At 53.9% G+C, this 12,818-nt stretch overlaps 1 protein-coding gene across 12 annotated transcripts in view; it reads right to left on the reverse strand.

Moving 5' to 3' along the window:
• MYT1L (myelin transcription factor 1 like) overlaps nt 1–12,818 on the reverse strand; it is a 394,040-nt gene that overhangs the window by 328,174 nt on the left and 53,048 nt on the right. The gene's annotated exons all lie outside the window — the stretch shown is intronic.

Consider the following 12,818-nt stretch of genomic DNA (forward strand, 5'->3'; position numbering starts at 1 on the left):
TAGGTTTGGGGTAGGGCTTGGAATTGGCTGTTCTAGCATGTTCCCAGGAGATGCTGTTGCTGCTGCTGACCTGGGGACCCTACTGAGAACAGTACTTAAGAGGATCCTCACCGTTACTGAATTAATAAACCCCTCCCGGTGATTCTGCCGACTGGGAATCAGTTCAGGTGGAATACGGCCTCTGCGACCTGTGGTTAGGACTTGGAGTTGGGTTCCTATTGGAAATGCATGACATCTGCCTTCCCGGGGCCTGTCTCTCCGGGCCCGTGGCCACGTGGCCTCTGACCGACTCTCCCGCGGCTGCTCCGAGGCCCGCCGTCTCTGTGACAGCACCCACAGTCCCCAAGGTTGATGTGTGTGCAAGAAGATGTCTACGTGTCCAGTCAGGCCATTCCGAACCCCCCTTCTGGTTTGGCAACAGACATTCTACCCTTTATGTTCTGTGCTATCAGCAAACAAAGTGTCGGAGAAACAAGTGAGACTATGTGGCTGGTCTGGCCCTAGGCTAAGGGCTGTTAGGACGTTTCTCTCGAAACACACTGTTGGTATTCTTTGTAAGATCTACCATTTAAGCAACACAAGATTAAGAAAGATGTGGAGGACTGTTTAAGAAAAAAATATACAACATTATTCCTTATTTCTAACACTCCTTATTTCTAATTATTAATAACACTACTTATTTCTTACTAATTTCTTATTAATAACACTCCTTATTTCTAAAATCTTAATAAAGAGAAGAAAAATGTCAATTAAAAATCCTGCATATTACTTAGAATAAAAATACCCATATCTGGTACACTCTCCCCCACCCTTTGGGTGTGCAGAAGGCCTCAACCATGGGCGGTCAGCGCGTGGAGGTCCGCAAGGACCAACCACATAAACAGAAGGGCTTTGGCATGTGGAGCAGTCATTATGTAAAGAACATCCCTCCTCAAAGTTCTCTGCTCCTCTATTTGTGAGAGGAACCGGGAGATCTATGGGGGGAGTGGGGCAGCCCAAGGCAGACACGTGCCTCTCTCTGGACCTCAGTTTCTCTTCATGGCTAAAAGCAGGAAGGTTGGTCCTAAGGCACTTTGGATCATTTCCAGCCTGCTGTTCTGGGTCCATGAGCACACTGATGGCCTCAGCAGGGCTCCTGGGTAAGCCTTGGACGCCACACTGGGAAAGGTCCTACATATTATGTCTAGCAGACTCAGACAGACCATACAAAATGTTCCGCATAAGACATAGGTTTTGTGATGACAGAACTGGGTTTTTATGCAATATTAAAAAAATATATCAACCCATAAACCAAAATTTCTTTCCACCTTCTACTTGTAATATATTAAATTGCTGTGAATAATTTTATTTCTTAAGAAAACTAACTGCTCTGCATTTGCAAACTATGTTCCATAAAGATCAAACTTTTTGAGACTGGTATAAATGAAAGTGTCACTGAGTCATTTATCAAGGACAAGTAACACCTTTTTGACTCTTTGCTCCTGTTGGGAAGACACCATGTCCTTCACAGTTTGCCTTCTCTACCCTGAGTAATGCCGAACACTGATCGGATCCGAACTCATATCTGCCGATTGACTCTGAATTTGTAGGTCACAGAGGTAGTGAAGAAATGGTTGGAAAATCAACTGGTTTGAGTCAGTAAAAAATTGCAAATCTTTACAAAAGGCTGAATCAAGAGGTCTTCACAATCTTTTAAATGATTTATGATTTTAAGAATCACCTCAACCCCTTCTTTAGACTCCAGAGCCCAATGAAACATACCTAAAAGTTCTCCGAGAAGCCTTCTCCCTATACGGACAGAGCCCGTCTTCCTACGTGAGAGCCGCTTCTCACAAAGGATCTGTGCTTCAGGAATGCCCCCAACGCATCTCCTGGCCAGTGGCCTGTCTCCCTTCAGCGCGTTTTGCACAATGTTACCTCCCGAGCCTCAGACTCAGCAGTCCCATTCTACCCACAGGCTAGGTCATGACCAGACCAGAAAGGAACATTCCAGACAGAGAGGAGAAGTGAGTCCTGGAGAGCATCCGACCCCAGGGGAGACGTCACCATTGGGTCCAGCCATGCTCAGGAGGCCAAGCACGGGGGCCTGAGGGGCAGACTGGGTTTGGGTTTGTGTTGCCTCTGGTCACCTCGCCAGCTGAGCATGCTAGGTCAAGTTCACTAACATTTCTGAATTCCAGGCTCGTATAAAGAAAAAGGCTAACACGGTGCAGGGATCTTATGAAGAAAACTAACCTGGCCTCTGAGGACACCGTCTGGGAAGAGTCAGGCACCGTCAAGTGACTCTGCTCCACATCAGGCCCCTCCACCAGCTGCCACGCGTGGGGCAGGACAGGGCATCCCAGCACAGGCTGCCCGTCCCCACGGCGCGTGAGGAGCACGGCCACAATCCCTGTCACAGACGGCACCGCACGGCCCCTTTCTGTCTCCAGCTGCACCTCCTGGGCAGCGAGGGTGTCAGGGAAAGAAGAGGGCGTGGAATTAGCGTCAGCTGGTTTCGTACCTCTTTGCTGACCTGCGATCCCAGCACATCACGGGCCAACTCAGTGCCTCCGTGACCCCACCTGCAAAATGGGCATCTCACTAGTAACAACTCGCAAAATCCCCGTGAGGAGGGAACGGGCTAGTTAGTGCGTGAGACGCGTGGATGGGGCAGGCCCACGCAGTACGTTACCGTGCGCACTGCAGGGAGCAGGGTCCTGGCACGAGCGCGGCGGGCGGTGCCCCACAGGCTCGGCTTCCGACCAGAAACTGAGTGCTGGCGTCCTGACTTCTACCTCCCGCTTCCAGAACCATCCACGCTTCCGGCTGTGAGTCCCTGAGAGCAGAATCACCATCTACTCTGGCCTACGTCCTCTGTGTCCGCGGGAAGTACTTTGGAATTCCCTCCTTTCCTCCCTCCTTCTCTCCCTCCCTCCCTCCTTCCTCCCTCCTTGCTTCCTGTTATCTTACAGAAGCGCGATTTACTGTGGAATCATTTTTGTCTGGATCATTGTTTCTGACAATAAACCCAGACTGGCATGTGTTCAGACTCCCCGACAGGCCTGTCTCTAGGTCTCCGTCCCTGTCGCGGCCCGGCATCTGCGGTGCAGCCGTTTCCCGTGGCGGGGCGTGAGCAGCGGCAGACAGAACAGGCGTCTGCCGGCCGGAGCCGGTGTCCTTCCGTCTTGTGTCACTCTAACCTCCGGTGGGGCAACGAGGCTCCTCCGTGTCCCTGGGCACTGCGCGCTCTGCTCCCAGGAGACCGGCCCTCGCATCTCCTCACAACCTGCCTTCTGAGCTCCAGATTGTTGCCGTCAGAGCCCCTCGGGGTCCTGGCTCCCTGCACTCGGCCCGGCGTCCCAGCCCGGGTCCCGGAGAGGCGGTTGGCCCCGCCCGCGGCCCCTGCTCCTGCCACTGCCCTTCCTCCCAGATGATTTTTCACCTTTTTTTTTTTTCCCATTTTTCCAAAACGTGTCTCCCCCAGGGACTGTTGTTTCGTTTCTGTTTTTAGAACATGGCTCTGTGCAATGTCTTCCCACTTCGCCGCGCTTGGAAATGATCAAGTCCAAACAGAAAGCTTATTTGTCAAGTACCTACTCGCATTTCTTTAGATTATTTTCTTTCCTCGTAAATCTGAAGGCAGCCTTCTGCTGCCATCGGAGCTGTCAGGGGAGGCCACGCGTGGGGATGTGACTCGGCCATCTCCTACTGCCACGCAGAAACAAAGCCGTTTGGCCGGAGTGACCGCACGGCAATCCTCACTGCCAGGGAGGCTGGGACTGGCGCGGTCCCCAGGGTCAGCGCTCAGGACTGCAGGCGGCCCGCGGGGTGTCCACGTGGCCACGAGGCCGACAGCGGACAGGCTCCACGTCTGTGTGCGGCAGAAGCAGCTAAATGTCAGGAAGCAGGAGACGTGCGTGGAGGCCGGCCCGGCTCCTGCGGTAAAAACAACAGACTCGCGGGGGTCTTGAAGCCACCAGCGTGTCAGAAGGGGCTGGATTCGGGCATGCTCTGGCAGGACGGGACTGACAGACGCCTACTGGGGAAAGTCATGCCAGATGCTGAGGAAAACACGCACTGAGAGCAGCCTTCATTCCTCCAAGGGAAAAAAATAAATTAGAGAAAAGCTCACATGGAAACAAATTGGGATGACGTAAAATTCAAATACGCTGACTGGTGTCCCCGCCCATGTCTGTCTCCGTCAAGTGTGGTTTTGAACAACACCGTTACAGGGTAAATGAGGGAGCTCGGCGAGGAGCGGGGCGATTCTCTGATCCGGGGGTGGGGCGGGGCCACCCTGCGCCCCCGCAGCAGAAGGCCGAGGACACCCTGTTCCCCTGTTCTGTTGTTCTGTTTCATGACCAAACCCTGACTTCTGGGTAGGTGTGCGACACCAAGGCGTGAATAAGATTTTGTGCAAAAAGGAAGAAAGAAGGAAAGAAGGAAGGAAGGAAGGGAGGGCGGTCCCTGGGGCATCACAGTGAATGAATGACCACAGTCGGTCACATACTTCCCACATCCTCTAACTTCCTGAAAATCTTCATAAGTTTTCTAATTTGGTTTAATATCCTGCCATTTAAAACTTTTCCACAATTAATTATGATAGTGGCCACTGTAATCTTCAGTCCGATTGTCCTTGCTGCTGATTTGAATTTTTCTAGCAAAGCAAATGACCAAACCATTTCTGCCGGTCAGTCTGGCTTCCTGACTTCCACCTCATGGCTGCTAGCATCCGACTAGAGAGACTTCAAACAACCGTGTCTCTCCCTCCCCGCAGGACGCACTGCACTCGGAGCTCTCTTACCCTCACTGAGCCGGGAGGACCCCCACGTCCGCGCGGGCAGCCACTGCTGGGCACACATCAGAGGTTATAATCAGTTCTTCCACCAAGAAAAAATAGCACAAAGTAAATAAATAAAATTGTTTTTGTCTCCAAAGACAGGATGAAAAACACAAGTGAGTTTTTCAAATATAAACCACGTTGACATGAATAATTTTAAATGAGAACTGTCAATGCCTGCGGAGAGGGTAGTTGCCTAAATGCCTGGACGTGACTCCTTTTTTGGGCTAATTAACTGACTAGGGCTTTCACTAGTTAAGAAAATAATGCACTTTGAACATGGAAAGAAAGCCGCGTGTAACTGGCCTGAGCGCCGGCGGGGAGCGCGCACCGGGCGCTGGTGCAGACCTCCAGGCGGTCAGGACAGGGCGCACCGTGGGCCCCGGCCAGAGGCCACTGACCACGTCAGGAGCCCCCGCGGGTGAAGGAGGTAAATGAGCAGAGCTCACGGGGCAGGCGGACGTTTGCGTGTGGCGTGAAGCTGATTCTAAACACACCTGTTTGTGCACAGACACGAAGACCCGCCGGGCGTGCAGACAAGATCCAAACCCAGATCTGCAGCACCAGCCACACCCCTTTCCCCCTCCGACGCGGCCACAGTGAGCCCGGGGCAGCTCCCAGCCCGGAGCCCTGGCGGGGAGCACCGGAGACACCCGTCCACCATTTGGCCCGATCCTGACGCTAATTAGCGTTTTGCTCACGACCACGTCTGCCAGAAGCCTTGATGCTCCTGACCTGGAGGAACCCGCGCGAGGTGCGGTCCTAGCGGCCGTACCTGTCAGGTCACACACATGCTCTGTGTCCAGGTGCCCCGTGGGATCGAATCCTTGCAACAATTTTATGACGTGGATCCTCTATCCTTGCTTCTTAGAAAACACGGGTGTCAGGAGGGTACACTAGTTGGCCAGGAACCCCTGCTAGTCAGCAGGTAGGGCTCGAATTTGAACGCAGACCCAGCTGGCTCAGGAGCTCACCCTGTTCCCGGGCCGCACCCGGGCTCCATCTGCAGACTTCCAGCTCTGTGCGCGTGATCTCTGCCCCTGGACCCAGGACCCACGCCCACCTGACCAGCGTGGACTGTGCCCTTGGTGATCTGGTGTGGAGACCCCGTGTCTGTGCCGCCCACGACCTCCCCGTGGCCTGAAGGCCTGCACATCCCTGTGTCTGATGCTTTTTCTCTTACTCATATCCACACAGCATCCCATGACATCAGCGGAAACACCAGAGAACACCCCTCCACCTTCATCCCAAACCCACAGTGACCCTCACGTTCACAAATCATCATTTGTATGTTGCTTTACAGACAGAGAAATGCTGAAAACATCAGGCCACAGCCCAGGGCTCATATAACCCGGTAATATTAATCAGCCAAGGAGACAAGAGTGCATCACCTCGGCCGCGGCTGATTTCAATGGCCTTCCTTCCAGAGTCCCGCCGCCCGACCAGACGCCGCAAGGCGATGGCGCTCATTTCTCTGCAGGGCTGTGTCCAGTGTGCGCTCGGACAGCCTCTCCCATAAATGTGCGGGGGGGACGGCGGATGGAGTGTGAGGCCCACATGCCACCGCGGGGTCAGTGCTGAGACCGGGGCGGCGGGAGTCACGATGTCCGGAGGAACTTGGCCGAGAACACTGAGAATTACACGCGGCAAAGCCCAGTGGACCCAGATCAACGGTCCCATTGTGGTTTTAGCCATTTCTGGTGTGCAAGATACCAGACCAAACGCGAAAGGAGACACAGATGAAAAAAAGAGAAAATAAAAGCATGAATTGGGGAGGCAGGCAGACTCGGTTCAAATCCCTGGTCTCTCAACTAATTTTTTTTTATTTGAAAATGAGAAAATGGCTTCTAACCTCTAAAGTTGCCATTAGCGGGAAATGAGATTATGGAGGGGAAGCAGTGAGTGCTTTGTCTGGCAGAGAACTCAACGTGCAGGCGCCTCTGTTATGTGGGTGCCTTACAAAGTCCTCGGGCTCAAGGGACGCATCCGGTGCTGGTCACCGCGGAACGTTGTGTGGAACAGGTTATCGCAGGTGCACAGCAGGGTCGGTGGGGCCTCGGCGGTTTGCCTCGTGGTTCCCGACTGGGGCTCCACCTGACTCCTGATCCCATGGACCAGGAGCAGCCTGCGAGGGAGCTCGTGCTTCTGGAGCGTGCCCTGTGCGGCTGAATGGCCGTGAGTGGACCCGCCGACCTTCAGCGCGGCTCCTTCTCTGTCAGGTGCTGATCGTAGGGCCGCATGTCTCGCAGGGTGTGGTAGGCACCGAATCCCAGGCGAAGACAGGAGGGGCTGCTCAAGGTGCATAGAGCACGACGCACTCAGCTCTTGACCGTGACCATGGGGCCGTGGCAGAGGGGGTGAAAGGTTGAAGGAGGTTTTCTGTTGATGCCCTGGGGATGGTTGATGCCCAAGAGATGCCTTGGATGAGGGTCCGTCTCCTGGGGGCGTTAGAGGTGTGGGCACAGCTCCCAGCTCGGCTTTGCTGGTAGCGTCACGCTGCTCCGCACGGCCGTCCGCAGCCTTCCCGCTCGGGCGTGTCTGCAGGAGCGCTCCAAGCAGTGCCTATAATCCCTCCGCAGCTCACGGGAGATGCACAGATGCTGTGCCCATTCCGTGCCTGAGTAAAGGGATTCTCCGTGAAGTCACAGGCCCGACAGAGCCCACGGAGTTGACACGTGGTAGAGCAAGGCTTGACGCTCACATCTACTTGGTTTCGCCGTCTGTGCTTGTCCTAAACTGCAGCACCTCTGTCCATGGGAACAATCCACACCCCTGGTACAACAGAAAGCCAAAAGCGTCTCCATTGGGAGCTCCGGGTGGTTTCACATGATAACGCCTCAAGCTTTGAGCCAACTGGGCAGAAAGGACCCCACCGGGCTTTGTGGAGCTACATCTGGAAGCCCCAACGGCGTCACACTGGAGGCGCTGGGGACTGCGGCGGGCAAGAGGTCAGACCCTGAACTGCGGCCCTGCGCCTGCTGGTTTCTGCGGCTGAGCCCTCCAGGACCTGCAGGGCCATGCAGAACGGAGAGCCAGGACAGGGTGGGATCCCAAGGAGGAGGGACCAGGACCGTCGTGGGGGAAAACAACATGGTCTAGGAAGAGAGGCTTAAGGACAGGAAAGACGTCGTCCTGCCCATGGGGAAAGAGAGCAACTCCAGTGGGTGGGGACGCTGCGAACCAAGAAAGGCAGCAAAGGGCACAAAGGACCGGTGGCAGGACCGGTGACCGCCCGGGGACGGCTGCTGCCGGGGGCAGTTCACTGAAACACGAATTTGGGAGCAGCACCCACGATGTAGCTCTCGCAGCGGCTGCTCCCTCCCACGGCCGCCCTCACCCGGTGCGGGAGCGCCAGCTGGGTGCGGCGCTCAGAGTTTGTTGTGTCCATCATTCAGGATGGGAAACTGAAACCCGGACAGGTTAAGTCAATTCCCAAGGCCTCGGAACAGGCAGAGAGCAGACGGGGTTTGAACCCACGTGAATGACTCAAAGCGCCTGCCTCACATTCCGCTTGAGGAGGAAAACTGGAAGCCGTGCAAGGGGCAGGGGTAGCAGGACCATCTTGTGAGAAGGAGCTGGCTACGGAGAGAAGAAAACCTCCCCCAGAGAAGGGCACCAGCGTTCTGTAAAGGCAACTCCAGGAAGGGCACAGGGAGACCAAGGCAATCCTGTGGTCTGCACGGACCAGCGGGAAGAGGAGACGCAGCCCACAGGGGTGGGCTACGCCGAGCTCGGCAGTCCCGCTGGCACCCGGCAGAAGTGCCCGGCAAAAGGATGACTCGGGCGTCTGCCGCTCCAGAAGCTACAGAGACGGACTGAAATTCAGCTGAAGACGGGAGGTGATGGTAGGCAGACCCCACCGTGCAGCAAGCGTCCAGGACCAGGGGAGGACGAGGCCCGAGGCTTTGGAAGCCCCTGGACCTCCACACCACACACTCCCTGGGAAGCCCAGGAGTCCAACATGTGCTCTGAATGAAGGACTTGAAAGTTCATTTAAGATCTAGTCCGTGTAGTTAATATTAATAAAGAGTGAGATTTGGGGGTTCACGCTGGGAATTCCAAATCATTAGAAATAGATTTATAAAATATAGAGTTAAAATGAGGTCATTTTTCAATTTCCCCAAAGCCTTATACATTTGATTCATGTATATGCCTACTTTGGATGGAAGCATTTTATTTTCCGAACTCCAAATAATCAATTTCTCTGTCATTTCTAACTGGGAAGGAAGGGTAATGATCAAAGTACGGAAAAAAGAACACCTCCAAAATGCAGACATTTCATTCTCATACACTTTAGCGCAAAGAGCCGTCAAGGTGAGTAGAAGGACTCTGGGAGGCCGGCTGGGAGTGGGGAGCCAGGAGCCTGTGCGTGGCGGTAGCAGACCGGGGAGAAGGAGCTGGGAGAGCGGGTGGGGAGCACCTCTGATCCAACACAAAATGCTGTTCTAAGGCCCAGTTTTCTACATTTCGAGCCTATGAAAATCGTCCATGAATTTCTTACCTTGGAAAAACAGCCCGATGTATAAAATCAGTGGTTATCACTAACACTAGACAATTAGAAGAAAAGGTTTAGGCACCATGATGGTGAATAAGAGATTCTGGAATGGGAATGGACGGTAGTCCAGCTCACTTGGGAAGCCAGAGAACTCATAAGAGGAGTTCTCTTCTTCACTAATTTCCACTACGCCACCGTCTTCTCTTACCGACATGCGTCGGCCTTGGAAATAGCGGAGCCACGGGTGGCCTCGGGCTGGCTTCCCTTCACAACAGTGTAAGAATCCTGTGCCACAAAATCAAGCATTCTATGTTTAGGGAATCACACTCACTTAATTATTAGCCCAAGTACAATATAATTATGAAGACAAATCTGTAGGGAAGAGGAAAAGAAACAAAATAAACCACGCGCGAGACAAACGGCAATGCCACTTGGATGAGCTCCTTCTTGATTCGCCCCAGGCAGGCCACGGCTCGGGCACCGCATGTCGTGCGGAAGCACAGGGAAGGCGCGTGAGCTGTCCTCGTGGTGTGGACTCTCAGGCCGTGGAGACCCACGGCTCGGTGACCTGCCCTAGCTCCGCCGTGGCTGGCCATGTGATTCCCCCCAAGGATCGTCATTCAGGGTTTCCAAAACTATCCGTACTTGAACAAAGAGATTTTTTTTTTTTTTTAAGAAAAGCCTCCAGATCAGGTATTTTAGAAAATACAATAAGAAAGAACTTCCAGAAACGTGGCCAGCACTTGACGGCTACACTGGCACCAAGTGGCCGCGGATTCTCCTGAAGGTGAATTCCGGCTCTGCACACTTCTGCAGTGGGGGCTGGACGGTGGACCACACTCTGGGGGGCAAGCCTGCAGCGTCTCACCTCCTCCTCCCTCTCCTCCAAAATAGGACAGACTTCCCGTCTCTGAGCAGTCGTGGAGACTGACTGTGCTCGCGGGCGTGCATGCTTTCTGTCCAGGCAGGCGCCGTCCTTTCCTTCTGTCCTTCTGTCTTTCCCTGTGTATGATCTCTAGATGCTGCTGCCTGTGGCTGAGCGGAGATCCGACAGACTGACCGTCGCAAAGCCAATCACCACCATGTGGCATCTCTCCTCAGTAACCTCAGTCCCCCCGGCGCTGTTCACGGCGAATCGTCCCCCAACTTCGCCGGGAGCCCAGAGCTCTCAGCCCGCTGACCTGCACACCATCTGCTCACTCCTTCCTTTCCACCCCTGCGTCCCAGCAAACAGAATGAGGCTGCGGCTCCCAGCACACTCCGACCCTCGCAGCCCTCGGCAGCCCCTCAGCCTCCATGTCTTCCCTGCAGCCCAGAGGGCAGAACCTCAGCTGGACCATTTGTGAGAATTAGTCCTCAGATTCTCCCAGCCAGAATGATCTCTCACTCCCGCCAGTCTCACAGTCCTTATCAGTCCCTCCAGAGACACTGACAGCGTTCAGTCTAATATCGGAATCCCGTCGGCGCACCCACTCGGTCTAATATCAGAATCCCATCAGTGCACATTCAGTCTAATATTGGAATCCGGTCGGAGCATGTTCAGTCTAATATCGGAATCCCATCGGCGCACACACTCGGTCTAATATCAGAATCCCATCAGTGCATATTCAGTCTAATATCGGAATCCCGTCGGAGCATGTTCAGTGTAATATCGGAATCCCGTCACACTCGATCTAATATCAGAATCCCGTCAGCGCACATTCAGTCATATATTGGAATCCCGTCGGCGCATATTCAGTCTAATATCGGAATCCTGTCAGCGCACATTCAGTCATATATTGGAATCCCGTCGGCGCATATTCAGTCTAATATTGGAATCCCGTCGGTGCACGTGTTCAGTCTAATATCGGAATCCCGTCGGCGCACCCACTCGGTCTAATATCAGAATCCCATCAGTGCACATTCAGTCATATATTGGAATCCCGTCGGCGCATATTCAGTCTAATATTGGAATCCCATCGGTGCACGCGTTCAGTCTAATATTGGAATCCCGTCGGAGCACGTTCAGTCTAATATCGGAATCCCATCGGCGCACACACTCGGTCTAATATCAGAATCCCATCAGCGCATATTCAGTCTAATATCGGAATCCCGTCGGAGCATGTTCAGTGTAATATCGGAATCCCGTCACACTCGATCTAATATCAGAATCCCGTCAGCGCACATTCAGTCATATATTGGAATCCCGTCGGCGCATATTCAGTCTAATATCGGAATCCTGTCAGCGCACATTCAGTCATATATTGGAATCCCGTCGGCGCATATTCAGTCTAATATCGGAATCCCGTCAGCGCATGCACTCGGTCTAACACCAGGAGTCACGTCGGTGCACGCACTCAGTCTAATACCGGGAATCATGTCTATGCACACACATACATGTTGGAAATCTACATGTACAGACAGCAATAACCAAGAGCTTCCCATATTTGCCTCGTCAAATTCCTCAGTTACTAACGTGGTACCTTATATACCCACATGCACTTATTCAAGCCCTTTGGTCTACATTTCTGAGTCCTCGCTCCATGCCGGGTGCAGGCTGGAATACAGGGAAAGGAAAAGCCTGGCACTTAACACCTAGATCCTTCCCACACGAGGCTGGCCCCAAAATGATGACCAACAAGCAGAGGGAGATTACGACCCACCTCCCTAACTGGCCCTCACGGTGCACAGGCGTTCTTTAGGGATAGCAATAACGGAACAGTATGGACCACATACAATGAAGCAAAAGCAGGTAATGAAGAAAATACAGCCTGGTCTCTGGATGCCCTGAAGTCTGGCTGAGTTCAGTGACAACGCATCGCCAGGTGCCGCTGGCCAGCTCAGAGGTGCAGAGAAGGCACACGGGGTTGTACTAATAATGACTGTCCTCTTTTTAAAATTCACCGAAGCTGGCCCCGCGTTCACTTTTCTTTCCTCCTGGTCCCTCAACTGTTTGTATTATGTCAGAATATAGGAACACCTCACCAACGCCTTGCACTCTGTGGCTCTCACTCTCCTTCTGCGCGCCGTGACGGTGACGCAGACACGGCAGGACAGGGAGGAGCCTGGACCGAAGCCGTCCCACCCCTGAGATCCCAAGTCCGTGTGTATGTTCGCATGTGGCTGTGCGCGTGCCCGTGTGCACCTGTGTGCGCCTGTGTGTGCTTGTGTGCGTGTGCATGTCCCCGTGTGCACCTGTGTGTGCTCGTGCGTGCATGTCCCCGCGTGCGCCTGTGTGCTCGTGAACATGCCTGTGTGCACCTGTACGTGTGCACCTGTGAACACACATGCGTATGCCTGTGTGTGCGCCTGTGTGTGCACCTGCCGCCGCATGTCAAACCCCCGTGCTGCTAGCTGTGCCTTCGCCGGGGCCCGCCATCACGGCTCTCTGTCCCTGTCCCAGAATCTCAAGCCGCTCCTCCTGGGGACACCAGGCCCTGACCTTCCTGCCCATCCTCGCCCCACGGCCTTCTCCAGGAACTGAAGTTAAGAACGTCCACTCGCTCAGGAAACCTCAGCTCT

Source organism: Meles meles, chromosome 15, assembly GCF_922984935.1.
Source record: "Meles meles chromosome 15, mMelMel3.1 paternal haplotype, whole genome shotgun sequence".
Taxonomy (NCBI): domain Eukaryota; kingdom Metazoa; phylum Chordata; class Mammalia; order Carnivora; family Mustelidae; genus Meles; species Meles meles.